Source organism: Colossoma macropomum, unplaced genomic scaffold (assembly GCF_904425465.1).
Source record: "Colossoma macropomum unplaced genomic scaffold, Colossoma_macropomum, whole genome shotgun sequence".
NCBI lineage: Eukaryota > Metazoa > Chordata > Actinopteri > Characiformes > Serrasalmidae > Colossoma > Colossoma macropomum.
In genome coordinates this window covers 43,688,465-43,705,121 of record NW_023494805.1, presented here as the reverse complement: position 1 = coordinate 43,705,121, position 16,657 = coordinate 43,688,465, and the positions used below count along the sequence as shown (strand labels likewise).

Below are 16,657 nucleotides of genomic sequence, written 5' to 3'. Positions count from 1 at the left end.
CAGACAGACAGACAGACAGACAGAGAATATAGGGCAGGTCAAGCACCGCGACACGAGCTGATGATTATCAGACACAGACAGACAGACAGACAGACAGACAGGCCAGCCTGATTTAAATACACACGAGAACAAACAGTCTACAGTAATTAATCAGAGTAACACAGACAGAACACAGGTTAAACTACAGAGAGAGAGAGAGAGAGACAGAGAGAGAGAGAGAGAGAGAGACAGAGAGAGAGAGAGAGAGAAAGTGTGCATAGATTGATATATAGAAGGGTAGATAAATAGAATAAGTAGAGAGTAAGAGAAAAACAGATAAAGAGAAAGAGAGAGAAATAGAATAAGGAGAGAGAGAGAGAGACAGAGAGAGCAAGGAAAAAGAAAACAGACATGAGACAGAAATATAGAAGACAGAGAATAAGGAGAGAAACAAAGACAGAAAGTGAGAAAAAGTGTGCAGATAGACAGACAGAATGAACAAGTAGAGAGAAAAACAGAAAAAGAGAGATAAAGAAAGAGAAAAATAGATAAACAAAAAGAAAGACAGAAAGAGAATAAGGAGAGAGAGAGAAGAAAGAGAGAAAGAGAGAAAAGAAAGAGAGACATATATAGACGCAGTGTTTCTCCTTTCTGCTCGGACAGACCGTCAAATGTGAGTGTGTGTGTGTGTGTGTGTGTGTGTGTGTGTGTGTGTGTGTGTGAGTGTGTGTGTGTGAGTATGTGTGTGTGTGTGTGGAGGAGGGGTCTGATGTTCTAGAGGAGAAGGAGCACTGCAGCACAGTGTGGGGCAGTGTGAGGGGGGGGGGTGGTGGTGACAGGAACAATAGCACACTGCAGTCTCACCTTCACTAACCCGACTACACCTAAACACCAGCACTGTCCAGCCTATTGGTCACTAATCAATACCCCAATACTGATACCACACAGCGCTGCAGCAGCAAATGAGCCCTCTGACCAATCACAGGAGTCCTGCGGGCCAAAACAGCGCAGGCCAAACATAAACCACGCATCAAACACGTCATCAAAGGGCCGAGATCAGGGAAAACAACGTTTCACACATTTTCATAAACATCAAAGAGTCTGACGAGTTAAACTTGACAGTGTTAAAGTTTCAAAACATGCCAGTTTTTGTGATGTCACAAAATTCAAAAGATGTATCCCATTCACACTGACACTGTGAGGAGCGTCTCAGCCCAGACTGCCTTTTTAAACGAGGGCAGCCAATCAGAACAGAGCTCATTTACATATATCAGTCCTAAAGGCAAGGTAACCCAGGCTAATAAGCGTCAGTATGTAATAAACCTGAGATTTTAAGTGGTCAAATAATCGTGATGAACCGAAATTATCGTGACACACACACACACACACACACACACACACACACACACACACACACACACACACACACTATAGTAGAAGTGTAAACATATGTACAGCCCCCCCCACCCCCCACACTCCTCCTGCTCCTCTCTCTGGGATGTACCACCCATGCCCTTACTAATCTCTTTTTAATGACCACAGAACCTCCTGTTTTCTCAGGCTCCTGTTTCCTCCTGGCCCAGGTTCTCCACCTTATCTCCTGCTCCTCTAACGGCGCGTTATCTTCTGACCCGACTGCTGCGCTCACTGTTTGTATGTTAGAGGTTAAACCCAAGAACACGCCCCGAACGACGGGTTCAACAATCACTCTGAACTTCCTCCCCTTACAGCTGCTCCTGATCCATCAACAGCCTGCTTACACTGAAGGGGAACTCCACCCATTTCCCAAAATTCCTGCACAATTAAGTGGTTAGGATGTAAACAGAGTCATTCAGAGCGGTTTGGTGTGAAACGCTCTGTTCTAGATAAACTTACTGAGTCAGTACTGTTCACAGTGGTGGTGATAGGAACCAGACGTCCACCTCTAAAAGCTCCCTCACAGAAAGTTCCTACATGAAATGGTTATGAATTCACTGCCTGATGACTGAGACACTGTTTGGTTCTAGAGGGCACAAAAAAGGGTTCTTATATTATTACAAGCTTGACATTATAATGGTAGAAGAACCCCTTTTGGTGCTACATAAAACCCTTTTCAAAAAGGTTATATACAGAACTAAAGAACCCTTGAAGAACCATCATCTTTAAGTGTGTAGAGCCGATGTGTCAAACACAAGGCCGGCGGCACGATCCTATCCAGCCTGTGAAACTATTTTGATTTTCTATTAATATTAGCCCATTTCACAATGCGCTGCACTACAGTCCCCAGCATGCTTTGCAACATAAAGCAACAATATACAGGACAGCATTACACCACAGTCTACCACACCAGCTGCGTTTCAACCAATATTTTAACATCTACACTCTTAAAATTGATGGTTCTTCAAGGGTTCTGCAGTAAAGGAAATAAGCCCACATAGAACCATGAACACTCAAAGAACGCTTTGCATGATTAGAGGGCTCTCTGCATAATGAAAGGGTTCTTATTATTGCAAGGTATAACAACAGCAGAACCCTTTTTGGTGCCATGTAGAGCCATGCACAACACATTCTCCATCAATCTGAAGAACCATTTCACCACGCAAAGCATGAAATGGGTCTTTGAGTGTCCATGGTTCTATACAGAAGCATTGTCCTTACTAAAGAACCTCTGAAGAACCATCTTTTTCAAGATTGAACACGAAAAGTGATGGATATCGTCATCCGGCCACATTTATATCAGTTTACACAGAGTCCGTTTTTAAAGTTCGGCCTTTCGTCCCTCTGCTGGTGCTCCTCCGCCAAAACGAGCTCCACTTAGCGGAGCTAAAAACACACAAACACCTGAGAACAAAGCGACAGAACCCCCCCCCCCAACCACAACCACAACCACAACACAGCTGCGCCTCACCTGCACACACAAACACACGGCAGCTCCAGCGTGAGTGTTTACAGCGTGATGGGGAACTACAGCTCAACCAGCTCGATGACCCATTTGATTTAGAGCTGCTCTAACACACACACACACACACACACACACACACACACACACACACTCACACACTCACACACACACACACACACACACACACACACACACACACACAGCGCAGTGACCTTTCGGTGTGTGTGTGACGTACAGCCAGTATTTACTGTGTGTGTGTGGAGGGCGTACATGTAAGCATGTATGATGTCATCCGTCCGGCCTTCAGTTTCGCCAGGACGTCCGACTGCGGGAGGACACTGCTGTGGAAGTGACCTACTTAGGCTCCGCCCAGAAACGCGCTCTTTCATAGTTACTGTGTTGAGGTTCACAAACCGCCGGTAAAAATCCCATTAAACCTAAAGAGAAGCTGTTAGGGGTGTAACGATAATGAAACCGAGACCGAAACCGCGATACTAACGTCCCGATACCCCACCCACCCGCCAACCCCGACCCACTGCGCCGCTGCTGGTGCAGCCGCTCACTGCATTACTAATAGAACGAAACTCATTTTTCATTTCACAATTAACACTTTAACACATGCAAATCATAGAACTACTATTCTATTTAAGAGTTTATTTATTTAAGTTCTGTATATGTGTATATTTTATAAATATTACATATCTAAACCTATGTTGTCATTTCCCAAGTGCATATCATGTGACTATTTTGGTCCAATCATGACTGAGTGATCATGCTTGGGGTAAAAGTTTGGCTAATTTGATTAGCTTTAATAGTTTTTTTTTCCGTAGAGTGGTCTTAAGTATTTATTTATTTATGTTTGTGTTGTTAATTTATGTGAAGCTAATCTACCAAATTATTGTGATTTAATAAAACCCAGAAACTGTTCCCTGTTTTTTTCTTATCGTTCTTCAGATTAATGGAGAATGTGCTGTATATGGTTCTATATTGCACCAAAAAGGTTGCAGACAGAGCCAATCTGAAGAACCGTTTTACCATGCAAAGAACCATTTAAGCATGCAAATGGTTCTGTGAGTGACCATGGTTCTGAATAGAACCGCTGTCTTTACTAAAGAACCCTTGAAGAACCATCTTTTTTAAGAGTGTAATCTGACCAGCCACAGTAAACACAGTGAGTCATGCAGTTTATGGGTGAATGTACAGATGTATATCAGACCTATACTGCACCATCAGAAGAAGCTGCTGTTTATTTGACCTACATAGTGCACTAGGTAGGGGGTAGGGAGTGTTAGGATTGAGACGCAGCCTTAGAGTGCAGTATTACCCCTCTGGGTTCTGAGGGCATGTTCTCGATTTATTCATATCTTCTTAAACTCTCCTTTAAAGGCTCTTCATATATCATGATCCTCATATGTTTCATATCTAAATGCTCCGTTATCTTCATCACTACTTTCCAAAACCGCTGCAGGTCAGAGGTCACGCTGTGGTGACCCTGGATTTAGGCAACACTGCGCCAGAGTCAAAGGACTACTGCTGTGTGTTTCTGCAGCCTTTACTGAGTGTGTGTGTGTGTGAGTGTGTGTGTGTGACTGTGTGAGTGTGTGTGTGTGTGTGTGTGAGGGCTGAGACTGCGTCCGTCTGCTGCTGCTCTAAACACTGCATCACTACTGCAGCCCCCCCCGCACACACACGTCCCCCAATCACACACTGCCATACACCACACACCCACCTACATCATCCTCACAGAGAGAGGGAGAGAGAAAGAGAGAGAGAGGGGGGAGGGAGGAAGACAGGGGGCGGGAGAGGGGGAAAGAGGGAAAAAAGGACAGATAGAGGGCTGAACAGAAGGAAAGAGGGGGGAGAGAGAGAACGAGAGAGAGCGATAGAGAGATAGAGAGAATAGAGGGAAACAGGAGAGGGAGAGGGAGGGAGAGCGATGTAGAGAGAATGGAAAAAGACAGAGAGGAACAGAACAGAAAGAGAGAGAGAGAGGGAGAGAGAGAAAGAGGTTAGAGAAGAGAATCGAAGGAAACAGGAGGGAGAAAGAGTGAGGGACAGAACAGGATGAGAGAGAGAGAGGGAGAGGGAATAGAGGGAAAGAAAGAGAGAGAGAGTATAGAAAGAGAGAGAGAGAATAGAGGGAAAGAGAGTACAGAAAGAGAGAAAGAGAGAGAGAGAAAGAGAGAGAGAGAGAGAGAGAGAGAAAAGAGGGAAAGAGAGACGGAGAGAGGATAGAGCGAGTGAGCGAGAGAGAGAAACAGAAGAACACCTGTAATAACACAGACAGGCTGAGGCAGGTTTACTTCAGAACAGACTTGGCCAGACAGTCTGGCGCGCGCACACACACACACACACACACACACACACACACACACACACACACACACACACACACATCTGTCAGAACAACAGAACAGTGTCTAGACACACAGTCTGATAAAGGTCTTGCATACACACACACACAGATAAGGCTCCTAAACAGAGCTGAGCAAACTGATCTGCCAACTACATTCACCACTAATCAAACACAGTTTATGGTTCTCCATTTAAAGTGTTCCGTAACTTCAACCTCACATATCAGTTATCGGCCTGCTTTTTTACCAATAATCAGTATCGCCCTCAAAAATATCAGTCGACCCTTAAATGGAATATTATTATTAGTGCAGTTACAGAACACTGTGTCCAGAGAACAGTGCACTGAGCCGTACAGACACATCTTAGCTCTGAAACCCGACCTGTTTGGTCTCCATGACGACATCAGTACGGACTGAATTTAGTTCAGTATCTATTCCAGAATAACAGTTCCTGACTTCATAATCTCATCATGAACTCCAGATAAGAAAACAGCATCACACAAACATCCTAACTAGACTGAACCTCCTAAATCCTGTCCTAACTTTAGGATGAACCCCAACAGGGTCCTCACTTCTGTTTAAGGTCCGTTTCTATGGTTTTTAGGCAGCTGAGTCAGCAGCATAGTTCACTACCAGCATAATGAGCTCCATTTATTCCTACTGTAAAACGCTGCTTTCACTGTGAGATGATTTTCTTTTCTAACTCTGCGTTTTAAAGATCTCAGACGCTGCAGACTCGATCTCCACCGCCCCTCTGATCACCTTCGTGTGTTAATGTTGATGATGAAATATTACAGTGATGGTGGTGAATAATGAGGAGACGGAGCTGAACGTGTGTCTGTTTATTAGGAGGAGTAACGTTAGCGCGCTCGGCTAAAGCGTTTGGGAAATGGAGACTGAAACTGGGGAGCGGCGACGCTCTGATAAACAGCAGGGGGCGCTCTCACAGTATTCACACCTTAGTTTATCACACTTTAGTTCTGTTTGACCTTTTTTACATCAGTAACAGTCCAGTCTTAAAAAGACGGCTCGTTGATGGTCTTTAGTAAAGACACTGAAACGGTTCTTCAGATTGATGTAGAATATGTTGTATATGGTTCCAAAAATATAGCACCAAAAGGGTTACAACCATGACGTGGTAACAATAGCAGAACCCCTTTTGGTGCTGTATAGAACCACATACAACACATTCTCCATCAATCTGAAGAACCATTTCACCGTGCAAAGAATCACAGAAGCATGCAGAGTGTTCTCTGAGTGTTTATAGCTCCATATGAAACCATTTTCTTTACTAAAGAACCGGTGAAGAACCATTTTTTTCACGTGTGCAGCTGTCTAACTAACCGACTCACATTTTTAACATTATTTTGATTGCGTGTTTACGTTTCAGCTGAGCTCGTATCGTCGGCGCGATCGAGTAGGTTAAGATTTCCTAACTGGAGATCAGATGAGGTTCCTGAATGAAGCTTCTGTAATATGAATTAGTGAAAATCTTATCTAGAACCGCCAGATCTTAACTCAGGACTAAAGACAGGAAGTTTCTGTAATGCGGCTGCTGGACTGAAGATACAGCGCTCTGTCTGTTCCCTCCACACACACACACACACACACACACACACGGCCCAGTCTAAATAATCCCCTGAATGCCTAATCTGTGTGTGTGTGTGTGTGTGTGTGTGTGTGTGTGTGTGTGTGTGAGACCCAAATAAGCTCCAGCGTGCCAACAAACCCCAAAGAGACACGCACAGGGCCTCTCGCAACCAGCACTCCCCCCTGTACACGCACAGCCACATTCCAGCACCCAGCCAGCAGAGTCTGCTTTAGAACAGCGACAACACACCGAAACTCTCCGCCTGCTCTGATTATGAACCAGCAGCCGTTTTACAGACACTAGGGCTGGGCAACATGAGTAATATCACTGTAATATTTCATCATCAACATTAACACACCAAGGTGATCAGAGGGGCGGTGGAGATCGAGTCTGCAGCGTCTGAGATCTTTAAAACGCAGAGTTAGAAAAGAAAATCATCTCACAGTGAAAGCAGCGTTTTACAGTAGAGATAAATGGAGCTCATTATGCTGGTAGTGAACTATGCTGGTGAATCCTATCGGCGGTCGTGTGTGGATTGATTTCTGGAGCTTCGTCAGTAAATCACTATTCCAGCCACATATCCGAGCGCACTCAGCTCCCAGTGGGGCGTCTGTTTAGGGGCACGCTGTTAACCAGGACACTCGCAGGAGGAGTCGGTCACAGCATTTCAACACAGAGAGAGAGAGAGAGAGAGAGAGAGAGAGAGAGAGAGAGAGAGAGAGATGGATATGGAGGCCACCCAGCAAGTGCTGTCTGCTTTACATGTTGTCGACACACAGACCCAGCAGATGTAAAGAAGCTATGAATTGTGCATTTTGGAGAACTTCTGAGGCCACAGTGACGGAACCCAAAGTTCCTCTGTCAGTTCTAACAATCCACCCAGCATCCACTCACTCTCACTCAGAGTCATCAGGCCAGTCCCGTTTCGTAGTTTTACCCCTACCCCTTGTTTTCCAGTGTTGCCCCTTGGAGCTGAGTTACAGGGTAGTGGTTGAAATCTTCCCTCTGAAATGGGACCCTCAGATAAAAAGAGCATCACTTCATTAACAGCTACCAGCGCTGCTCTGTAGGCGACCCTGCCAGTCTGCAGTGACAGCAGAGGAGGGTAAAGTTCAGCTCCTCACTGCTGGGCTTTAGTTACATTTAGGGCATCATATGATCTTCAAAGAGGGGGGCAATTATTTATTATCACCCACCCCTAATTCTTCAGTGATATGAAGCTGAAGTCAGATATTCACCAGATTCTTTACATTAAATGGAGCAGCAGTTCTGACACCTGAGGCACCAGAATGTAACTGCTGCATGATTTAAGATGGAACAGGAAATTTAGCTACCGAAATGGAAAAATTGGGAAACTGAGGCTAAGATCTCCGCTTACTTAAACTGTTAATTTTTTGTTTGAGACGCTGATTTAATTACATTTGTTTCAGAGCTGAATTATTATTTTTTATCAAAAAGTTTCTCTGCGTCTTTACCTTTTTAATATGTGCCTCTTTCTAGCTTGGTGTTGCACTTTAAATGCATTATTAGAGACTGAGAATGCATGTGGGTCGTTCTCCATTTGGAGTGGGAATTCAGGTGGATACATTCTTTAAAAACTGAGTTCATTCCAGAACTATAATTAATACATCAATATTATATTATATTAATATGTCCATTAACATCTCTTATTATCATATACGTAAAAAAGGAGAGTTTAATTCCAAACGTATGTTAATTTATTTTACTGTAAAATAGTTTTAGTTAATTTGTCACTGATGCCCCTTAATCAGGCATTCTTACTGTCAGAAATGTATTTATTTTTCATTTATGCTTAATGCGACTGTATTTACTGAAGAAATTCAATTTGAATAATCATATTGCCAAAGCTCTTTTATAAACATGCACTAAAAATTACAAAAACACAAAAATACAGATTTTTTAAAATATTTAACATACATCTATACATTATTTTGTAAACATAATGTGAGTGGGAAATTTAAATGCAAACATTTTCAGGTTACATAACATTTTCAGCTCAAGTTTGCTACTGATATGCTTTCATATGCTCTGACGAATTTCATTCTTCTGTTTACCACCCCTTCCTCTCCTCTCCTTCTCTATCTCTCTCTGTCAGTGAGGTGGTTAATCTGTTCATCAGCTCTGTTAATTAGCACCAAAACAGCTTGTTTCACTAACGACCTGTCCGCTCGATTACTGCTCAGAAGTGTGTGTGTGTGTAATCTGTCTCCATTAGCATCAGCTCACACACTCGCACCGTCACCACTTAGCTCTCTTAGCACAGATAACCACTCAGGGGTAACGCTAATGCTAACGCTAGCACCAGCAGCATTCTGGGGTACCGGCAACGTAAACGTGAATTAAATTTAATTTAGTGTACAGAGCAGAGCGACAGAAACTCAGCGTAATCCTGTTTGGCTGTGGTACTAATCGCAACATATTGCGATACTTCAGCGATACGATACTTATTTATTAAATATCGTTTACGATATTTATTTATTATTTATGTTTACGCTGATCAGTTGGAACTGAGAAAAAAAAAATCACGAATGACTTGTAATCTGAAATTTCTTTTTTGGAACAAACATAAAAAATTACAGATTACAAGTCATTTGGAATATTTTTTTTCATTAATAACGTCCATCAAATTCATATCATAATAAAATATCTCATCTTATATATTTACAAACACAAACTTAGTGTAGAATCTGCGCTTTCTACTTAATTTCTTCTTTATTTTTAATGAGCTATGAGTGAGAAATAATTAGCAGAGATGGGTGATATGGCAAAGATATTATGTTGTGACACTTCAAGAAATTTTTATGATACATATGTCAATTTATTTTTTCAGACATCTGAAAACTTACATTAAGGAAAATACTATTAAAAACTGAACAATTTTAATTTTTATATTCAGTATTTGTCATTAAATCCAGTTAAACAGACTAATTTTACTCTCTTTATAATGAAACATGTAGTTGGTCAGTGTCTACAAGCACTGACGATATACGTATGGTATGGTATTGTGACATAATTTATCACGATAATGATATATACTGTCATATCGCCCAGCCCTAACACAAATATATGAATTATATTCTCCTTATAACAACAGCAATAAACACAAAGCAGCACTGCTTTGTTTATTGTTGTCATAAGAAGAATGTAATTCTGACCAACTGCATGCGAAACAGTAGCTGCTTAAAAATGCTTCACTCTTAAAAAAAAAGATGGTTCTTCAGGGGTTCTTTACTAAAGAAAATGGTTCTATATAGAACCACAGATTAAAGTGTTCTTCACATGGTAAAATGGTTCTTCAGATTGATGGAGAACGTGTTCTATATAGCACCAAAAAGGGTTTGGCTATGGTTACAAGCATGACATCAGAACAACAGCCGGCCCCTTTTCAAAAAGGTTCTCTATAGAAACATCCGCAGCACATTCTCCACCAGTCTGAAGAAGCGTTTCACTACGCAATCTAAAAATACAGAATGTTCCTTCCTAAAGAACCCTCTTTTTTGAGAGTGTATGAGAGAACGCATTTGTAGGCGGAGCCCAGATGAGAGGGGGTTGCGTGCACGAGAGAGAACTGAGAGAACAGAGAGAACAGAGAGAACAGAAATATCTTTACGTAACTTTCTTTCCCCGTCTGAAACACCACAAATTCCCCCTCTCTCTCGCTCTCTCTCACTTCTGCTGTCTCACATCCGCTCTCTCTCTCTCTCTCTCTCCCTCTCCCCCGGTGTCTCTCGCTCTCTCTCTCTCTCTCTCTGCTGATGTCACCCTCGTGTCTGCAATCAGGGAGATCAGTCTGTAGTTTCTCTCTCTCTGGGTCGTGCGGTGGCGTGAGTGGCTGTGGTTCAGCTGCAGTCTGGGTTATTTTTAGATCAGGTCGCGGAGCAGCTGTCCAGAGTCTCAGCGCGCCGGACACGCAGACAGATGGACCGTTCTGACCGCCTGTGTAAATCTGGACACCAGACAAACACACAGCCACACAGCCCACCCAGAAAAACAGCTCTAACTGAAACTAGTCCTGGGCCACATACTGTCTGTATGAGCAGCACAGGGGTGCAGCGATTCTGAAACCGAGACCAAGACCGCGATCCGAACGTCCACAACACCCCCTACACCGCACCCCACCCCCCGAACCCGCTGACACCGCGTTTAGATTCATTAATTTATTTTAATTTACGAAGACTGGTCTTAAGGGAACTGCTATTTATTTGTTTGTTTTTGTTTACATACTTAATGTACGTGAAGTTGATCTCCCACATTCTTTAGTGTTCTCTCTTTAGTGTTCTCTCTTTAGTGTTCTTCTCTTTAGTGTTCTTCTCTTTAGTGTTCTTCTCTTTAGTGTTCTCTCTTTAGTGTTCTCTCTTTAGTGTTCTTCTCTTTAGTGTTCTCTCTTTAGTGTTCTCTCTTTAGTGTTCTTCTCTTTAGTGTTCTCTCTTTAGTGTTCTTCTCTTTAGTGTTCTCTCTTTAGTGTTCTCTCTTTAGTGTTCTTCTCTTTAGTGTTCTCTCTTTAGTGTTCTCTCTTTAGTGTTCTTCTCTTTAGTGTTCTCTCTTTAGTGTTCTCTCTTTAGTGTTCTTCTCTTTCATGTTCCAAATTGTTGGTGCTTTAATAAAACCCAGAAAATTTTCCCCATTTTTCTTATTCACCCTCCAAAAAACAAAAAAAAACAAAATAAACCAAAAAAAAAGGCTAATCATTTTTTATATATACGTTTTTCAGTTTTTGACATGATTTGAAACAACCTACTGTCCTTTACATTGTGTGTAAATTTTAAGGTGAATGGATCAAAAGAAACGACCCAAAACGACTTGAAAAAACGTCTGGTTCCACTGACTCACATTAAAAGATAATGGAAGAAATACGGAGAGATAGAGAGACAGATAGAGATGGAGAGATGGAAGAAAAAGCCCCACTTATGAGTGGAGAGGAAAAAATGGAAAGAAAAAGAGCGATAGAGACAGAGACGGAGAGAGAGAGAGAGAGAGAGAGAGAGAGGAAAGCACACAGCTGGTAGACAGAGAGCTGAGGAAAGTTTCTGTGGTAGTGAGAGAGAGAGAGAGAGAGAGAGAGAGAGAGAGAAAGAGAGAGAGAGGAAGGAAAAAAGAAAACGGAAGAAGAAAAAAAACAGAGAGAGAGCGAGAGAGAGCGAGAGAGAGCAAGAACTGAGAGAGGAAGAAACCTCATGACCTGTGGTAAATGAAGTCAGAGAGAGAGAGAGAGAGAGAGAGAGAGAGAGAGAGAGAGAGAGACAGACACACAGACAGAGTGTCTGAGGGAGACAGACAGAGTGTGTTCTCTGTCAGCCAAAAACAACCAACAAACCACAGCCGTCTAACACACACAGACACACACACTCCTTTCAGTCATACAGTCATTTGTCATTTATGTATACACACACACACACACACACACACACACACACACACACATATATACATGTAAATAGATAGATAGACAGACAGACAGATAGATAGACAGATAGGGGCTGCTCCATTACGACTAAAATCATAATCACGATTATTTTGGTCGATATTGAGATCAGGATGATTTAACCTCATTACTCACTGACTCTGGAAACATCATGATGCCTCTTTGTTAAGTGTGAAGGAGCCAAATAAAGGTAAATAAAACAATTGAGTTCTTTGTTCTAGCTCATCTGGTTCTAACGTCTAACTGTGCGCATTAGACATCAGAACTAGCTGAGCCGTGAACCTTTCGCAGCCTCTGTAGACTCAGTATCAGCTTCGGCTGACGTGAAACTGACGCCTGTCAAGCAGAGCAGAGTGCAGCGCGTCTCTCGTTAGCTGCAAAGTAAAGAGCAAAAGATGAATAAGCAGGATGGCTAATAAGCGTTCAATAATTTATAGCAGGGCTGGGCAATATAACAATATATATCATTATTGTGACAAATTATGTCACAATACAATACAGTATGCTTTTCTGAGCATATTAAGCAGTTTGTATAATGTTTCATTATATAGAGGCGAAAACTGGTCCTATTTAACTGGATTTAGAGCCAAATACTGAATACAAATTCACAGTTTATTGATAAAAAATATATTTATATTTAACATTTATTTCAAAAAAATGTATTTACTAAAACCTAAAATATAAATATTAATAAATGTAAATATCAAAATATTTAACTTACTAAACCCTAAAAATATTCATATTTAAATATTTTTTATATCTAAAATATTTTGTTAACTATCCAAAACTACTGATGAACCCACACGTACATTTTCCAAACGTAACATTATTAACAGTAAAATAATAAATATTTTGCTATTAAAGATGTTAATCTTTAAAAACGTTTTCTTTGGGGACCATTTTGCCTCACAGCGCCCTGCATGTATCCCTCCACCATGAATGGAGTTTAAGGCCAAAATCTTTCCAAAACAGTGTCTCAGTCATCAGGCAGTGAATTCATAACCACTTCATGTAGTAACTTTCTGTGAGGGAGCTTTTAGAGGTGGACGTCTGGTTCCTATCACCACCACTGTGAACAGTTCTGACTCGGTAAGTTTATCTAGAACAGAGCGTTTCACACCAAACCGCTCTGTTTACATCTTAACCACTAAAATGGTGTTTTTCTCCCCACAGTACGGCGACAGTAGCCGTGATGAGAGGCTGGGTGATGTTAGATTTTTATATCAGCTCATGTGACGCTGATGAAAGAGCGATTAGGTAGACGTGATGGTGTTAATGTACCGTCATGCTGCCCAGCCCTGATAGACAGACGCTCAGTCAGACACTGACACACACACACACACACACACACACACACACACACACACACACACACTCAGACTCAGACAGACACTGCTTACACCACACCGGCGCAGAAATAGGACACGGCGCGCAGAGCACATGAGTGTGTTTCCCAGCGTCCGGCGGTTTGTGGAAACAGTGAGTCACTCAGCAGGAGCTTTAGGGTAAACAGGCCTCGCCGACAACTCACTGTCTGTCTGTCTGCACGACTTCCTCTGCGCTCACTCTGAACGGGGACTTCTGATACGGACACCGCAGGGCGCGAGTGTGTGAGTGTGAGTGTGTGTGTGTGTGTGTGTCCTTTACCGGAATGCGTAGGCTCACCATAAACTCATAAACACAATCAGGCGTAGACAGAAAAAACCAAGCCAACAACCCAAAATTAAAAATCTGTGGCTACAATAATTAAAACCTGTTTCTTATTGCTTTTACACTAGAAGTGGCCAGTATGGGCAAAAATTCATATCACCATATAATTAAGGTTACTGACAGTTTCTGTATATATAGTCGTATAGTGTATTTATGTATATATATATTTTTTACAAATAAAACCATTTTGAACGTAAACCTTTTTTGTAGATTTACAGTGGCTTATTATTCTGGACGTCCCTCAACTTTTAATAAGAACCATATTTAACAACCGTAGTAAATCTCAGACATTTTTATTAAGCAAAACATTCAAAATAGAAATGAACAATATAATATACAGTCAGATGTCAGTATGTCTTTCTAACCTTAATGAGATGAAGCTGAGTGTGTGTAAAGCCCACGGCGGCCTGAGGCCTTATAATACTCACTGCTGCACTATTTAAGGTGGAACGGACAAATTCAAGCAAGAAGCTGGTGAATAAGAAGCTAAATTCAGCTTCGTAGTTTTGATGCTGGTAGTATTTTTGATGAGGTGACACCCCCAGCTACTGCATGAAGTTATTCCTTATTAAATTCCATTGCTATGACACATTCAACATACTGAAGTACTGATCAGTCAAAAGAATTACGTGAACACACTGACATCCATAAAGTCACTACTTATTGTATCAATATTATTCGCATTTATTTTTACCATTAGTGTTTTTTTTTCAGCAAATCCACAGCCCAGATAAGCAGCTTTTTAATTTTAGTTTCCTCTGGTGCTTTTGGTGCAGGACTCTACACGTTTGCTGTCACTTTAAAAAGCCAAGGACACCAGGCAATACACAACACACACACACACACACACACAACACACACACAACACACAACACAACACACAACACAACACACACACACACACACACCTGTTTCTTCAGAGCCTTAATGGTTAGTTCTGGGCGAGCGTGAGTCCCCGTGAAAACCAATCGTTGCACAAACTTTTGTTTCACAACAATCTGGTAGAGCTTTCACCACGTCCTCCACCGAGACAGAGCATACAAGAAAGGGGTTGAGAAAGAGAGAAAAAATCCCCCTGGGGAAGTAGAGAGAGAAAGAATGAGAGTAAAGAGAGAGTAAGCAAAAGAAAGAGAGAGAAGATAGAGAGAGAACAAGAAAGAATGAGAGAGAGAGAGAGAGAGAGAGAGAGAGAGAGACATTGGTTGTTACTGCCTCACTCTGTTTTTCACCTTTAGCCCAGTGGAACTGAGACCAACCCTGAGGGGAGTGTTAGTGTGAGTGAGAGTGTGTCTGTCTCAGACACTCGCCGAGTGTGTGTGTGTGTGTGTGTGTGTGTGTGTGTGTGTGTGTGTGTGTGTGTGGTTGGGGCGCGAGACGAGACAGCAGACGGTATTTCCGGCCCACTTGTAAAAGCAGGCAGGAGAAAACGGAGCTCCTCGCTCTCACATCGCAACGCGCTCGCACCTGCACCCTCTATAAATAATCTGCTCCACAGTCTGTTAACCCTTTACCTGCTGCTCACACTGAAAACAAAGCTTAGTCCTGGATTACACTGCAATCTGAACAGAGATTCTCCCTTAAAAGGAACAGTCCACGACTGTTTAATCCCTACCTGGGAAACCCAACCCCAGACCCCACATTAAGACCAGACCACCACATTAAGACCAGACCACCACATTAAGACCAGACCTCCACGTTAAGCCCAGACCTCCACGTTAAGCCCAGACCTCCACGTTAAGCCCAGACCTCCACATTAGACCCCAGACCCCCCATATCAAGCCCAGATCCCAAATTAAGCCCAGACCCCCACATTAGACCCCAGACCCCACATTAAGCCCAGACCCTCCACATTAAGCCCAGACAACCGCATTAAACCTAGACTCTCGCATTAGAACCCAGACCCTCCACATTAAGCCCAGACCCTCCATATAAAGGCCAGACCCCCACATCAACAGAGGCATCGAATGCTGATTTTCTAATCGACTTTCTCAGCCCCCCAAATCCCACCCTAAGGTTTTACACTCCAGCCTGAAAGAACGGATGAGGGAGCTGGGCGATAGGACGATATTAATCATCATCAGCGTGATAAACTATATCACAATGTGTCACAGTATGCTTTTCTGAGCGCATCGTGGATCTCGTCAGTTGTCATCATGTGGTCACTGATGACTTTCTTTACTTTGCAATTCTGTGTTATTTCAGGCAGGGCTGCTCGATTACGGCAGAAATCATAACCATGATTATTTTGGTCAATACTGAGATCATGATTATTTAACACAATTACTCACTGACTTTAGAGACATCCTGCACTTACTGAGCTTATAAAAGAATGTCTTTTTAACAGTGGAATTCCTTATACTAAATATATTTCAACTGAAAAAAATATACACTTAAATAAACAGCATAAAAATAATGAATAAATAAATAAAAATAAACAGGATCAACTATGTTGTAGTGCTCTTCAACAGCTGACTGAAAAAGACTGAACACATATAAAAATAATAAATAAAAATAAATTCGCTGAAGCCAAAATCTTAATTGAAATAAAATTCAGCCCCGTTTTTCAAATTTCACATCGGATCCAATTAATCTTTTTTCCAGTATTCAGTCCAGCATTTTCCACTGGCCCTGTGCTCTCTAATCAGAGTGTAAAACATAAACACGAATTTTCAATTTTAATCTGCTATCGAAATTTTAGC

At 42.0% G+C, this 16,657-nt stretch overlaps 1 protein-coding gene across 2 annotated transcripts in view; it reads right to left on the bottom strand.

Annotated features, from left to right (window-relative positions):
- The window catches only part of skila (SKI-like proto-oncogene a), a 39,469-nt gene that overhangs the window by 15,875 nt on the left and 6,937 nt on the right, over nucleotides 1-16,657 (bottom strand). The window lies entirely within an intron of this gene.